We start from the raw sequence: 11,968 nt of genomic DNA on the forward strand, positions 1-11,968 counted from the left end.
GACGATATGGCCAGAGACAGTTTGCAGCCTCTCTGAGATTCAGGACACTCTCTAAGCCAGAAATTCTCCTTATGCCCTGGACCCCCATTAGCAGTGGCAGCCTCTGGACCCTCCCTTTTAATGATGTTTGTTGTCTGCACTTATAATTAAAGGAAAGGCCCAATTTCAGTTAGAAGTTACTGAAAATGAAAATGTGATTTTTTTTCCCCATTCAAAGTCACAAACCCCCTGAAATCTATTCTTACACCCCTTGCGGTCCACAAACCTGAGATTAATAACCTTTGCTCTAATGCTCTAAGGCACAGATGGGAGTTCCCACACTGGGAGTTCTTTACCACCAATGAAACCACAGTTCTTTTACTTTTCAATATTTGTTCTCTTGTGACTGAAGGTGATTCAGGGCAATCTGTTTAGAGCAAACCCCATTTCAAACTGAGTAGAAAGAGCATGGACATGGGAGTCAGAGGATCTGGGTTCAAATCTCCACCTCTTCTACTAACTAACTGTGTGACTTTGGTCAAGTCACTTGTCTCTAGACCTCAGTTTGCTTATCTGTAAAATGAGAAGGTTGGACTAAATGGCCTCCATTTTTAGATCCCCGGTCCTTTGAGTCTATGCTATCATCAATGGGGCTCCTTCTAACTGAGCTCCCCTTTACCCTGCTGCCCTGGCATCTTAATGTGGTACTTCCCCTTCCACAGACACAGATCCCTATGAGTAACAAGATTTTGTCAACAATCTTTATTTTTTGTTAATAATGATCTCCTTATTACAGCATCCTACAGACCTACGCTCACAGTCCCAAACATGGCCCCTGGAGGAGAAGACAAAACCAGCTTTTAGTATCATTTTTACAATCTCAGAAACAAACCCCAAAGGTAAATACCTTTGGCTGCTGACATCAGAATTACTTAAGAGCTGATGTGGCTGAAAACTTGACATCCTGAAGCCAGCATGGGCTGAGCCTTTGGGAGCTAGACTGGTCCTCAGGCTGTCACCATAGTTTTTGAGTCATTTTCAGCCGTATCCAACTCTTCATGACCCCATTTTGGGTTTTCTTGGCAAAGATACTGGAGTGGTTTGCCATGTCCTTCTCCAGCTCATTTGACAGATGAGGAAACCGAGGCAAATAGGGTGACGTGATTTGCCCGGAGTCACACAGATAGTGTCTGAGGTCGAATTCGAACTCAGGAATATGACTATTCTTGACTTCAAGCCCAGAACTCTGTGCACTATGGTGCCACCCAGCTGCCCAGTGTTCCACAGGACCTGTCATCAGAGCCTTCCCTGCTAGAGCTTGTATTCCCCTGGCATAGCCTCGAACCTAAGGGTACCATCATACTCCTTTATTAAAGCATTAGAGGATTTGGGTAGAAATGTCTAGATTGTAAGCTCCCTGAAGGGGGAATCTATTTTTTATCTTTGAGTCCACACCACCCAGAACAATGTCTGGCACATAGTAGGTGCTTAATAAATGCTTCCTGATTGATTATCAAGTGAATTGATTGCTACCAAATGAAAATGGGATGCTCCTCCATAGCCTGATTTGAAGACACTGGTCCTCTGTAGAGTAGAAGAGGGGCAAAGAGGGGAGGCATCATGAAGGAAGGGTTAGTTTGTAAGGGGGTCATATGATCACAGATCAAGAACTGAAAGGGACCTCACAGGACACCTAGTCCAATCCCCCCTTTTTTACAGATGAGGAAACTGAGGCCCAATGAGATGACATGACTTGCCTAAAGACACACAGGAAGTAAAATATCTGAGGTGGAATTTGAACCCAAGTCCTCTGACTCGTGAGTCAGCGCTTGTTCCGCTAGTCCAAGCTGGGATGTTAAGATCCATGTAGAGCCCTCAATGCCCTTGGGCTCTTCTAAACTGTATTCCATGACGGTAGGTCCTCAAAATTATATGCCTTTTCCCCAGCTTCTTGCCACCACACTCCATAATGTAGTGATGTATTAATATTGACTTGTGGTTGATGGAACAACTGGAGTCCTCAGACGATCACTTGGTTATGGTGGGAGCAAGCACAGGGATCTGAGGTGGGGTCTGAGGTCCTGAGTTCAAATCTCAGTTCTATCACTTACCCTTGTGTGACTTGGGAGAAGTTATTTTACTTCTCTGTGCCTCAGTTTTCACATCTGCAAAAGGAGGGATCTGGATTAAATCATCTTTAATGGCTCTTCCAACTCTGAAAATCCCAGGAACCCTCCCCCACCCCTGAGAATGTTAGAACTAAGGAACATCACAGGCTTGGATAGGAATCTAGGGATGGGGAAACCAAGGCAGCCCCATTTTCAGGAATCCCCTAGAAGAGAGAAGACTCTTGACAGGTGTGGTTTACAGTGAGAGCTCAGCCTTCTCTCTGTGTGTAATTCCAGCCCTGACAGGCACAAGAGTGGAGTGAGGGCTACCTGGAGGTGCATGTTAGGCAGGAAGGAATGTTTCCCTGGTTGTTTATTGTATTTTTGGCATCTTCTCCCTTTTAAAGGGAGCAGATGTTGGGATCATTCACGTTCTCAAAAGGCTCTGTGTAATCCAGGAGATCCCAGCTCCTTCCCTCTGAGCCCTCACACAAAGAACTAGAGACTCAAACTAATGGAGTTTGATAACCTAATACCCTCTGGTATTAAAGCAGACATTACCCACTCCTGAGTCTGGCCCTGCCTGACAATGCCTACTTGCAGGATTATCCATTTCTTCTGGGACTGAAGACAGAAAAGAAAGCTGCCCCCGCTTTAGCCTTCTCCCCGGGGTAGTTCCATCATTCCTATCAGTGCATTGTGGGGACGAGCAGGCACAGGATAACAGACGTCAATTACTTTTTCTGGCAACCCATCTCTCAAGCTTTGAGTGTCTTCAAGCTGACATAACATTGACACATCTTTCTTCCAAATCAGTTATTTAAAACTAAGAACAAAAGGTGTGGGGGAGGGGAGGAGAGAAACAGAGGGAGGCCTCTGCCTTGGACAACCACTGTTGACAAAAATTTGCATGTAGCAAACCACATAGTTGGCAGCCTGTTCTAGCTTGAAGCCAAAAAGGCTTCAACTTGACCTATGTAACATCTGAGCAAGCCGAGTGATGGGAATGGGTTAGTTCTTCTGGATCTGCCTTCTTTGAGGAATGCAGAGACTATTCTTAACATGGGCTAAGGGGGAGTCGAGGGGGAAGGGTGCAGATGTTATTCTCACACGGAAAAGCTTTGGGAGCCCTCCATGAAGGCTGAGAGCTGTCTGGATTTACCCAACTTCACCTGATGTGTTTCACCACCCCCACATATTTCTAGCCCCCCTCAATTCAAGGAAGATCTGATGTGTCAGATCAGAGAATTTAGATCTTGAAGACAGACATTAGAAATAATCTAATCCAACCCCCACTTTATTTTGTAGAAGAGAAAACCAAATCCCAGAGAAGCGGCTTGACCTAAATGGTAAGTAGGGGATCGACTTTCCATCTCTATACCTCAGTTTCCCCAACTGTAAAATGAAGTTGAAGGGGCAGCTAGGTGGTGCAGTGGATAGAGCCCCAGCCCTGGAGTCAGGTGGACCTGAGTTCAAATCTTTCCTCAGATACTTATCAGCTGTGTGACCTTAGGCAAGTCATTTAACCCTGATTGGCTCACTAAATAAATAAATAAAATGAAGAACTAGATAATCTCAAAAGTCTTTCTAGTTTTCTGTACCTCCAGTCTTCTGTTTTTATTTTTGTTGATATCTTTTTTTTGGTTTTACATCGTTTCATGTTAATCAATAAATAAGCATTTATTAAGTGCCTACTATGTGGCTGACACTGTCATTGGGAACACAAAGACAGTGAATGAAACCATCCTGACAAATGAGGAGTTTCCATTCTAACATATCCCACTATGTCTCTTCCCCTCCCCACTCCCGCCAAAGAACCACCTCTTTTAACAAGAAAGAAAAGGGAAAAATTATTTCAGCAAAATTAACCAACATGTCAACCGAGCCCAATAGTGTAAGTAGTGTTCCAAATCCACAGTCTGCCATCTCTGCAGGGAGTGAAGAGAGGTGCATTTTCACATCTTCTTTGGGTCATAATAATTACTCAACAATCAATTTCATTTTTAGTGCTTTTCCCCATTTCCACTGTGGTATTCACCACAGATGCTGCTTTTCTGCAATGACTGACTTGACTTTGCTTCAGTTCCAATGACATCTCATGTCTTGTATTATCCTACATGGTCATCATTGCTTCTTTAATATTTTATTTTTCTCAATAACACATAAAAACAATTTTTAACATTCATTTTTGAGTTCCAAATTCTCTCCCCACTTCATGAAACAGTAAATAATTTGCTATAGGTTATATATGTGCAATCATACAAAATATATTTCTATATTAATCATGTTGTGAAAGAAGACAGACCAAAAAACCATGAAAAAAAGTAAAGAAACTGAAAAATAGTACTCTTCGATCTGCATTCAGACTCCATCAGCTCTTTCTCCGGTGGTGGACAGCATTTTCCATCATGAGTCCTTTGGAATTATCTTGGATCATTGTATTGCTGAGAAGAGCTAAGTCATTCACAGCTGATCCTCATACAATATTACTGTTGCTGTGTGGCCAGTGGTCTTGATTTTTGCCTTGCCACCGGTCTCTGATGACTCTGGAGGAAACAGAGAGGCTGATGACTTTGTGCAGCTCTGCCTCACTTAAATCCAATTGGTCCTCTTCAAGAATGAAGGATGGACAATAACTAAGGATTTGGTCAAGCATCTTAACTCTCTGGGCCTCAGTTTCCTCATTTGCAAGAAGACAGGGTACAGACTACTTGATTTCTAAGAAGATTCCTTCTAGCTAGATCTATGGTCCTGCAAGTCTACACTGAGGGTACTGAGTGAGGGGCAGGAGGGTCTATAACTGAGTTGTGACTGGTGCAGTTTCTTTCAGTGGAAAAAAAAAAGCAAACAACCAGCTTCACTAAAACCCACTTTTAAAGGGAAGGGGCAGCTAGGTGATGGAGTGAATAGAGCTCCAGCCCTGCAGTCAGGAGGACCTGAGTTCAAATCCAGCCTCAGACACTTGATACTAGCTGTGTGATCCCGGGCAAGTCACTTAACCCCATTGTGTAGTCAAAAAAACAAAAAAAAAAAAAGCTAGAAGGGAGCTCAGAGGTCATTTAGTCCAACCTAGCCAATAATAATCCCCAGCATTTATATAGTATTTTGTGAGTATTATCTCTTTGTCATCATAAGAACTCTGGGAAGTAGGAGCAGTAATCATGTCCATTTAAAAGATGACAAAGCTGAGGTTGGGGAAGGCTAAACATCTTGCCTAAGGTCACAGATCTAGTAGAAGACTGAAGCTGGATTTGAGCCCAAGTCTTCTGGACTCCTGATCCAGCCCTCCAGCTGATGAGCCACCCTGCTGCTTTTGAAAGATAAGGTCAAATGAGGTAACATGTGTAAAGCACTTTACAAATCTTAACATGCTATATGCAGAATAATTATTATTATTAACATTAAAACGAATCCCAGGGAAGTTAAATCACACATAAGATCACACATAAGATCATATATTTAGAATTTCAAAAACCCTCATTTTACAGAAGAGGAAACTGAGGCTGAACAACACGAAACAGGTTGTTCAGGGACATAGAGCTGATAAGTGCCTGAGGCAGGATTTGAACCCAGGTCTTTCTGATTCCTAGTCTAGTGCTCTCCTTACACTTTGTTGCCTCTCTTTAGTGACTGATCGAATGGGGATAGGATCAGAGAAGAAAGAATCTTGTGTTACTTTGAGCTTGTGAATTTGGGTGACTGGTAGGGTGATGGCACCTTGAAAAGAAATAGGGAAGGATTTACAGGATCATTTTGGGGAAGTGTGAAGATTATGAGTTTTGTTATGGATGTGGTAAGATTGAGATATCTACAAGACAGACAGGAGATGTCCAGGGGGCAGTTAATAATTTGAAACTGAAAGTCAGCAGAGAGGTTGGGTTGGACATATATATTTACAAACTCAATTAAGCTTAACTCAACTGGTATTTGTTGAATGTGTGTTATGTACCCAGGAATCTATTACCTAGTAACAGGTGTACTGGGTGATTACCTAGTACCTAGGTAATCAAGGTACTGAAGCCAAAAGGAAGACAATCCCTACCTCTGTAGAGTTTATATTCTGCTAAGGGAAAACTGGATATAAAATAAGTCAATACAAAATATATACCAAGTGACTTATTACATGTTCATATACATACATACATATGTATTATACATATGCATATGTATACATGTGTATGTGCATATATATATACATATGTATGTATTTTATATGTATGTATGTATGCATGTATGTATGTATGTATGTGAGAGAGAAGGAGAATGAGGAATGAGAAGGGTCTCTTTGTGGGCTACTTCCTGAGTATCTCATGTCTGCCTGAGTGGATCTTAAGTGCCATGAGGATTTACATACAAGCCTACTCTGCCTTCAGAGATTTGACAGTCTGACATGAGGCATAATGAATATGAACAAAAATCTCTAAGTGTGAGCATCTGCATGGGTAAATAGACAAAGCGGGCTAGACATGCTTCTGCTGGTCAGCAGAAATCTGGGCTCAAATCTAGCCTCTGCTACTCACTACTTAGAAAACCCTGTAGTGTGTACCTCAAGGGCAGCTAGGTGGTGCAGTGGATAGAGTGCCAGACCTAGAGTCTTCCTAAAAGAGTTCAGATCCAGCCTCAGACACTGACTAGCTGTGTGACCCTGGGCAAGTCACTTAACCCTGTTTGCCTCAGTTTCCTCATCTGTAAAATGAGCTGGAGAAGGAAATGGCAAGCCACTCTAATATCTTGGCCGAGAAAACCCCAAACGGTGTCACAGAGAATCAGACACAGCTGAAACAACTGAACAACAATAAGCCTGCCTCACTGGCTGTGAGGACCATATGAAATCAGGACCATAAAGCCTGCTGTAAGCCTCCAAGTACTCTGCCTACCTCCACCATCACCTATGTGCATCTATCATTACCTATCACAGACTAGCTTCCTTTTAGATAATAGAATTGTTCCAGATGAGTTGAGTAACAAGAGCATTTTTTTTTTGTAATTTGAATCCCAGTGAAATGTTTTGAGTTTCTAAAATGGAGATCCTGTATTACTGTGCCGTAAGAAATGGTGACTATGCATAATAGCTTGCATTTATGTAGTCCTTCAACATTTGCCAAGTATTTTATCAATATTATCTCATTCGATTTTCACATCAACCCTGGGAAGTAGGCATTATTATTTTTCCCATGGTTTACAGATGAGGAAACTGAGGCAGATAGCAGTGAAGTATCTCATCCAGGGTAATATAGCTAGTGTCTAAAGCAAAATTTATTTGTTTGTTCCCCACCCCCCATCACAAGTATTTATAGTCAAGCAAAACAAATTTCTGAAATGGCCATGTTCAAAAAGCATGTCTCAATCTGCACCCTGAGTCCATCATCTCTCTGTCAGGACTCCAGAATCATGATTGGTCTTTTTGTTTATCAGAGTTCTTATGTCTTCAAAGTTGTTTGTCTCCTGGTTCTCTTCTTCTTCTTCTTCTTCTTCTTCTTCTCTTCTTCTTCTTCTTCTTCTTCTTCTTCTTCTTCTTCTTCTTCTTCTTCTTCTTCTTCTTCTGCCTTTTTGGTGAGGCAATCTGGGTTAAATGCCCAAGGTCACACAGCTAGTAAGTGTCATTTGTCTGAGGTGGGATTTGAATTTAGGTCCTCCTAATTCCAAGGCCAGAGCTCTATCCACTGCGCCCCCTAGTGGTCCCTCCTGGTTCTTCTTACTTCACTTTGTATTAGTTCAAAGTCTTCCCAGATTTGTCTGAAATCATTCTCTACATCATTTCCTGTGGCACAACAGTATTCCATCACATTCATATGCCATCATTTGTTCAGCCAGCCCCCAAACAGTGGGAACCCCTCAGTTTCCCATTGTTTGATACACTAACAGAGCTGCTTATAAATATTTTTGTACATAGGGATCTTTTTCCTGAGGCAGGATTTGAATTCTGGTCTTCCTGACTCCAAGTCCAGCACTGTAACCACTGTATCACCTAACTGAAATGCTGAGAGAAGCGTGAGAAGATTTTTCTGAACTGATTCAGGAAAACACTTAACTCAATGTCACATGTAAATGGGAACAACTATGACAAACAACTGAAATACTCAAATGAGAGCATTGAATCTGAAGTCAAGAAAACCTGGATTCCAATCCTCCTGAGTAACTTGGCTGATTTCTGGAGAGAGGTACCTTCCAGTTCTAAGACCTAGCATTGAAGGACCAGCATGGTTTTTAAGAGCATTAGGAATTCTCCTCCAACTTTCTAATTCTTTCTCAACCTACTTACCATTGCCAGAAATCCCACCCTTAGAAATTAATTCCTTGGGTTTAAACTGTCTGGAAACACAGACAAAAAGAATGATATCATATGGAGCCTTATCAGTCATTTATACTTCAGTGTGAATGAGTTTATCAGATTCTTTCCTGAGATAAGCTTCAACAGGGAGAGATAATCTGAGGAAATGCAGTGGGAGGCATCCATCAATCAACAAGCATTTATTAAGGGTTTACTAAGTGCCAGGTAGTAAGCTAAAGGCTTGGGGGTCACAAAGAAGAAGCAAAACCAGAGCTGGGAGTCTGGAGGGTTGGAGAAGAGTGTACAAGATGAGATGGAGAGAAATCTGGAATGATACCCAAAGAGTTTTTAAACTGCTCAGACCCTTTGACCCAGCAATACTGCTACTTGGTCTGTTTCCAAAGGTGATCAGGGAAAAAGGAAAAGAACCTATATGTTCTAAAAGGTTTGTAGCAGCTCTCTTTGTAGTGGCAAAGAACTGGAAATCACAGGGATGCCCATCAATTGGGGAATGGACGAACAAGTTGTGGTATATGATAGTGATTGAAAACTACTGTGCTGTAGGAAATGATGAGCTCCATGATCTTAGAAAAACATGGATAGACTTGCACAAAACAATGAAGAACAAAATGAACAGAACCAAGAGAAAACAGTGTATACAGTAACAGCAATTTTGTTCTAAGAACAATTTTGAGTGAATGTCATTTTGATTATAAATTCCCAAATTAACTACAAAGGACATGTGAAGAAAGATATTATCTTCATTCAGAGAAAGAACTGATAAATAGAAGTATGTATAAAATGATTTTATAAACATACAAGTTTGTGCTTCATGGTAGCCATGGGGGGGGGGAAGGGAAGGAAAAAAAGGAAAAAAAGAAATTTACATAATAACTTTATTATATATTTAAAAGGATTAGCAAGTTGTAAGTAATACATTTGCAGCTGCATGTACGATCGTTTTTTTCCTATTCTACTATGTTATGGAAATGCTTGTTTCATTTCTTAAGTTCTGAATAATTTTTTAAAAGACGAGAATGAAGACTCCAAAAGGAAGCCTTAGTTCTTCTATTTTCTCTAGAGTTGATCTGCACAAATTATCAATGACTGCTAATAATGGCTAGAATTCTAGTAGCACTTCAAGGTCTGCAAAGCACTTTCCATATGGTAACTCAGTTGATCCTCACAATAACCCTGAAAGATAGGTGCTACTATTGTCCATGATTTACAGGTGAAGAAACTGAGGCACAGAGAGGTTAAGCTCAGGGTCACACAACTAGCAAGTGTTGGGCAGCTAGGTGGCATAATAGAGAGCCTGGCCTGAAGTCAGGAAGAACTGAGTTCAAATCCAGCCTCAAATGTTTACTAGCTGTGTGACCCTGGACAAGTCACTTAACTCCTGTTTGCCTTGGTTTCCTCAATTGTAAAGCGGGGATAATAATAACATCTACCTTCCAGGGTTGTTGTGATGATCAAATTAGATAATAATTGGAAAGTGCTAAGCACAGTGCCAGGCACAAAGTAGTAATATGATAATAATGTGGATGTATCAGATGGAGAATTTGAACCTAGGGCTATTCTAACTCTAAGTCCTTCGAGCTAGTCCCCCAGCCTCCTATGGGTAGAACAAAGGGCCAAGTGAGGTGGGGGGGGGTGAAGAGGGGAGGGAGACAAAATTTGAAACAGACCAGGTCCTTGTCCTAATAGAGTTCACAGTCTAGTGTCATAGAAGTTAGAAGTGGAGTTAACCTTGGAGATCATAAAAGGACTATGGCATCAACATAGGGCAGCTAAGTGGCGCCATAGCACACAGAGTGCCAGGCCTGGAGTCAAGAAGACCAGAGTTTAAATCCAGCCTCAGACACTTGCTAGCTGTGTTACCTGGGCAAGTCACTTCACCTAGTTTGCCTCAGTTTCTTCATCTGTAAAATGAGCTGGAAAAGGAAATGGCAAACCACTCCATTATCTTTGCCAAGAAAACCTCAAAAAGAGTCATGGAAAGTTAGACACAACTGAAAAACAAATGAACAACAACAAAAAAAAAAACTCCATCAATATAGATGACCACAGCACACAACAGTACATAGTAAATATGCAAGAAAGTCATGATAGTAAGAATTGGCACTTCTACGTCTAGTGATAGGTTTACAATCTGTTTGTGTACATTTGAGCTTCGAAAGTCTTTTTTTTCTGAAAGGTAGGCAGTAAAGGAATTATCATGTCCATTTTACAGATGAGGAAAATGAGGCTCAAATAAGGCAAATGACTTGCCCAAGGCCACACAATTAGGAAGTGTCAAAGTTAACATTCAAACTCAGATATTGCCTTACTCCACATCCAGACCTCTTTCATTTAATGTTAGGTCACTTAAGTAACCTCTATCTGAAATCTAACACATTATTCCACAGTGCCTTTCAACAAAATGCTATGGGAAGGCCACTTCCCAGCCCTTTCCAGACTGTGCTTCCCTTCCCTCCTGTGCCTCAGTTTCCCCAAGTGGTGTAATGGGTGTTGCCCTCCTCCTTCTCCTCCCAGTGAAAATTAGACTCCTGAGACCCAGGCTCTGATAGCCTTTGGCTCACCTCACTCTGAAATCAAGTCATTTCCAAGCCTCGTGCGGCCTGATCCTCTTTCCAAGTCTCTGTATTTTCTTCTCTTATTAGAATATAAGTTTTTTGAGGGCAGAAACTGGCTTGCTTCCTTGTATTTATGTCACAAGCAGAATAGCATGCTTTGCATACAGAAATCATTTTTGTTGTTGTTCAGTTATTTTCAGTCATGTCTGACTCTTCATGCTCCCATTTGGGGTTTTCTTGGCAGAGATACTGGTTTGCCATTTCCTTCTCCACCTCATTTTACAGATGAGGAAACTGAGGCAAAGAGGGTTAAGTGAGGGTTAAGTTGCCCAGGTTCACACAGCTAGTAAGGGTTTGTGGCTGGATTTAAACTCATGAAGATGAGTCCTCCTGACTCCAGGGTCACACAGCTAGTAGGTCTTCCTGGAGTCAAGAAGACTCCAGGCCCAGTTCTCTATCCACTGTGCCGCCTAGCTGTCCCAGAAAGCATTTAACAAATGTTTGTGTTCAGTCATTCACTCATTCATTCAGTATAAGGACCAAGGAATGGTCATTACCACCTGGGAAGATCTGGGAAAGCTTTGGGGAGGAGATAGCATTTGACTGGTCTTTAAAGGATGGGTGGGTGCAAGGAGGGCATTCCAGGAGTAGGGAACTGCACGAGCAAAGTACTGAGGCAGGAGTACAAGACATGTTAGATGGCAAAACATGGTTCCGTTAGGATGTATCATTGAGCATATGTAGAAGAGACATATGGGACAAAGCTGGAGAGGTAGAACACCACCAGATTGTGGAAGGCCTTGAACACTAGGCAGAGAAGTCTGAGATTTACTTAGGAGACAACAGGAAACAGTGCCCAAAGATTTTCAAACAGCAGACATGACCATATCTAAACTAACAGAAATTCACAAACACACACACACACACACACACACACACACACACACACACACACACACACACCCCTCCCTGCCCACCTCCCACTCTCCATGATTCCAGTCCCTCCTTGGAAAGCTTTTGGCTCAGTCTCTCAG

The sequence above is a fragment of the Phascolarctos cinereus genome, unplaced genomic scaffold (assembly GCF_003287225.1).
Source record: "Phascolarctos cinereus isolate Bilbo 61053 unplaced genomic scaffold, phaCin_HiC Scaffold_2;HRSCAF=192, whole genome shotgun sequence".
Lineage (NCBI taxonomy): Eukaryota > Metazoa > Chordata > Mammalia > Diprotodontia > Phascolarctidae > Phascolarctos > Phascolarctos cinereus.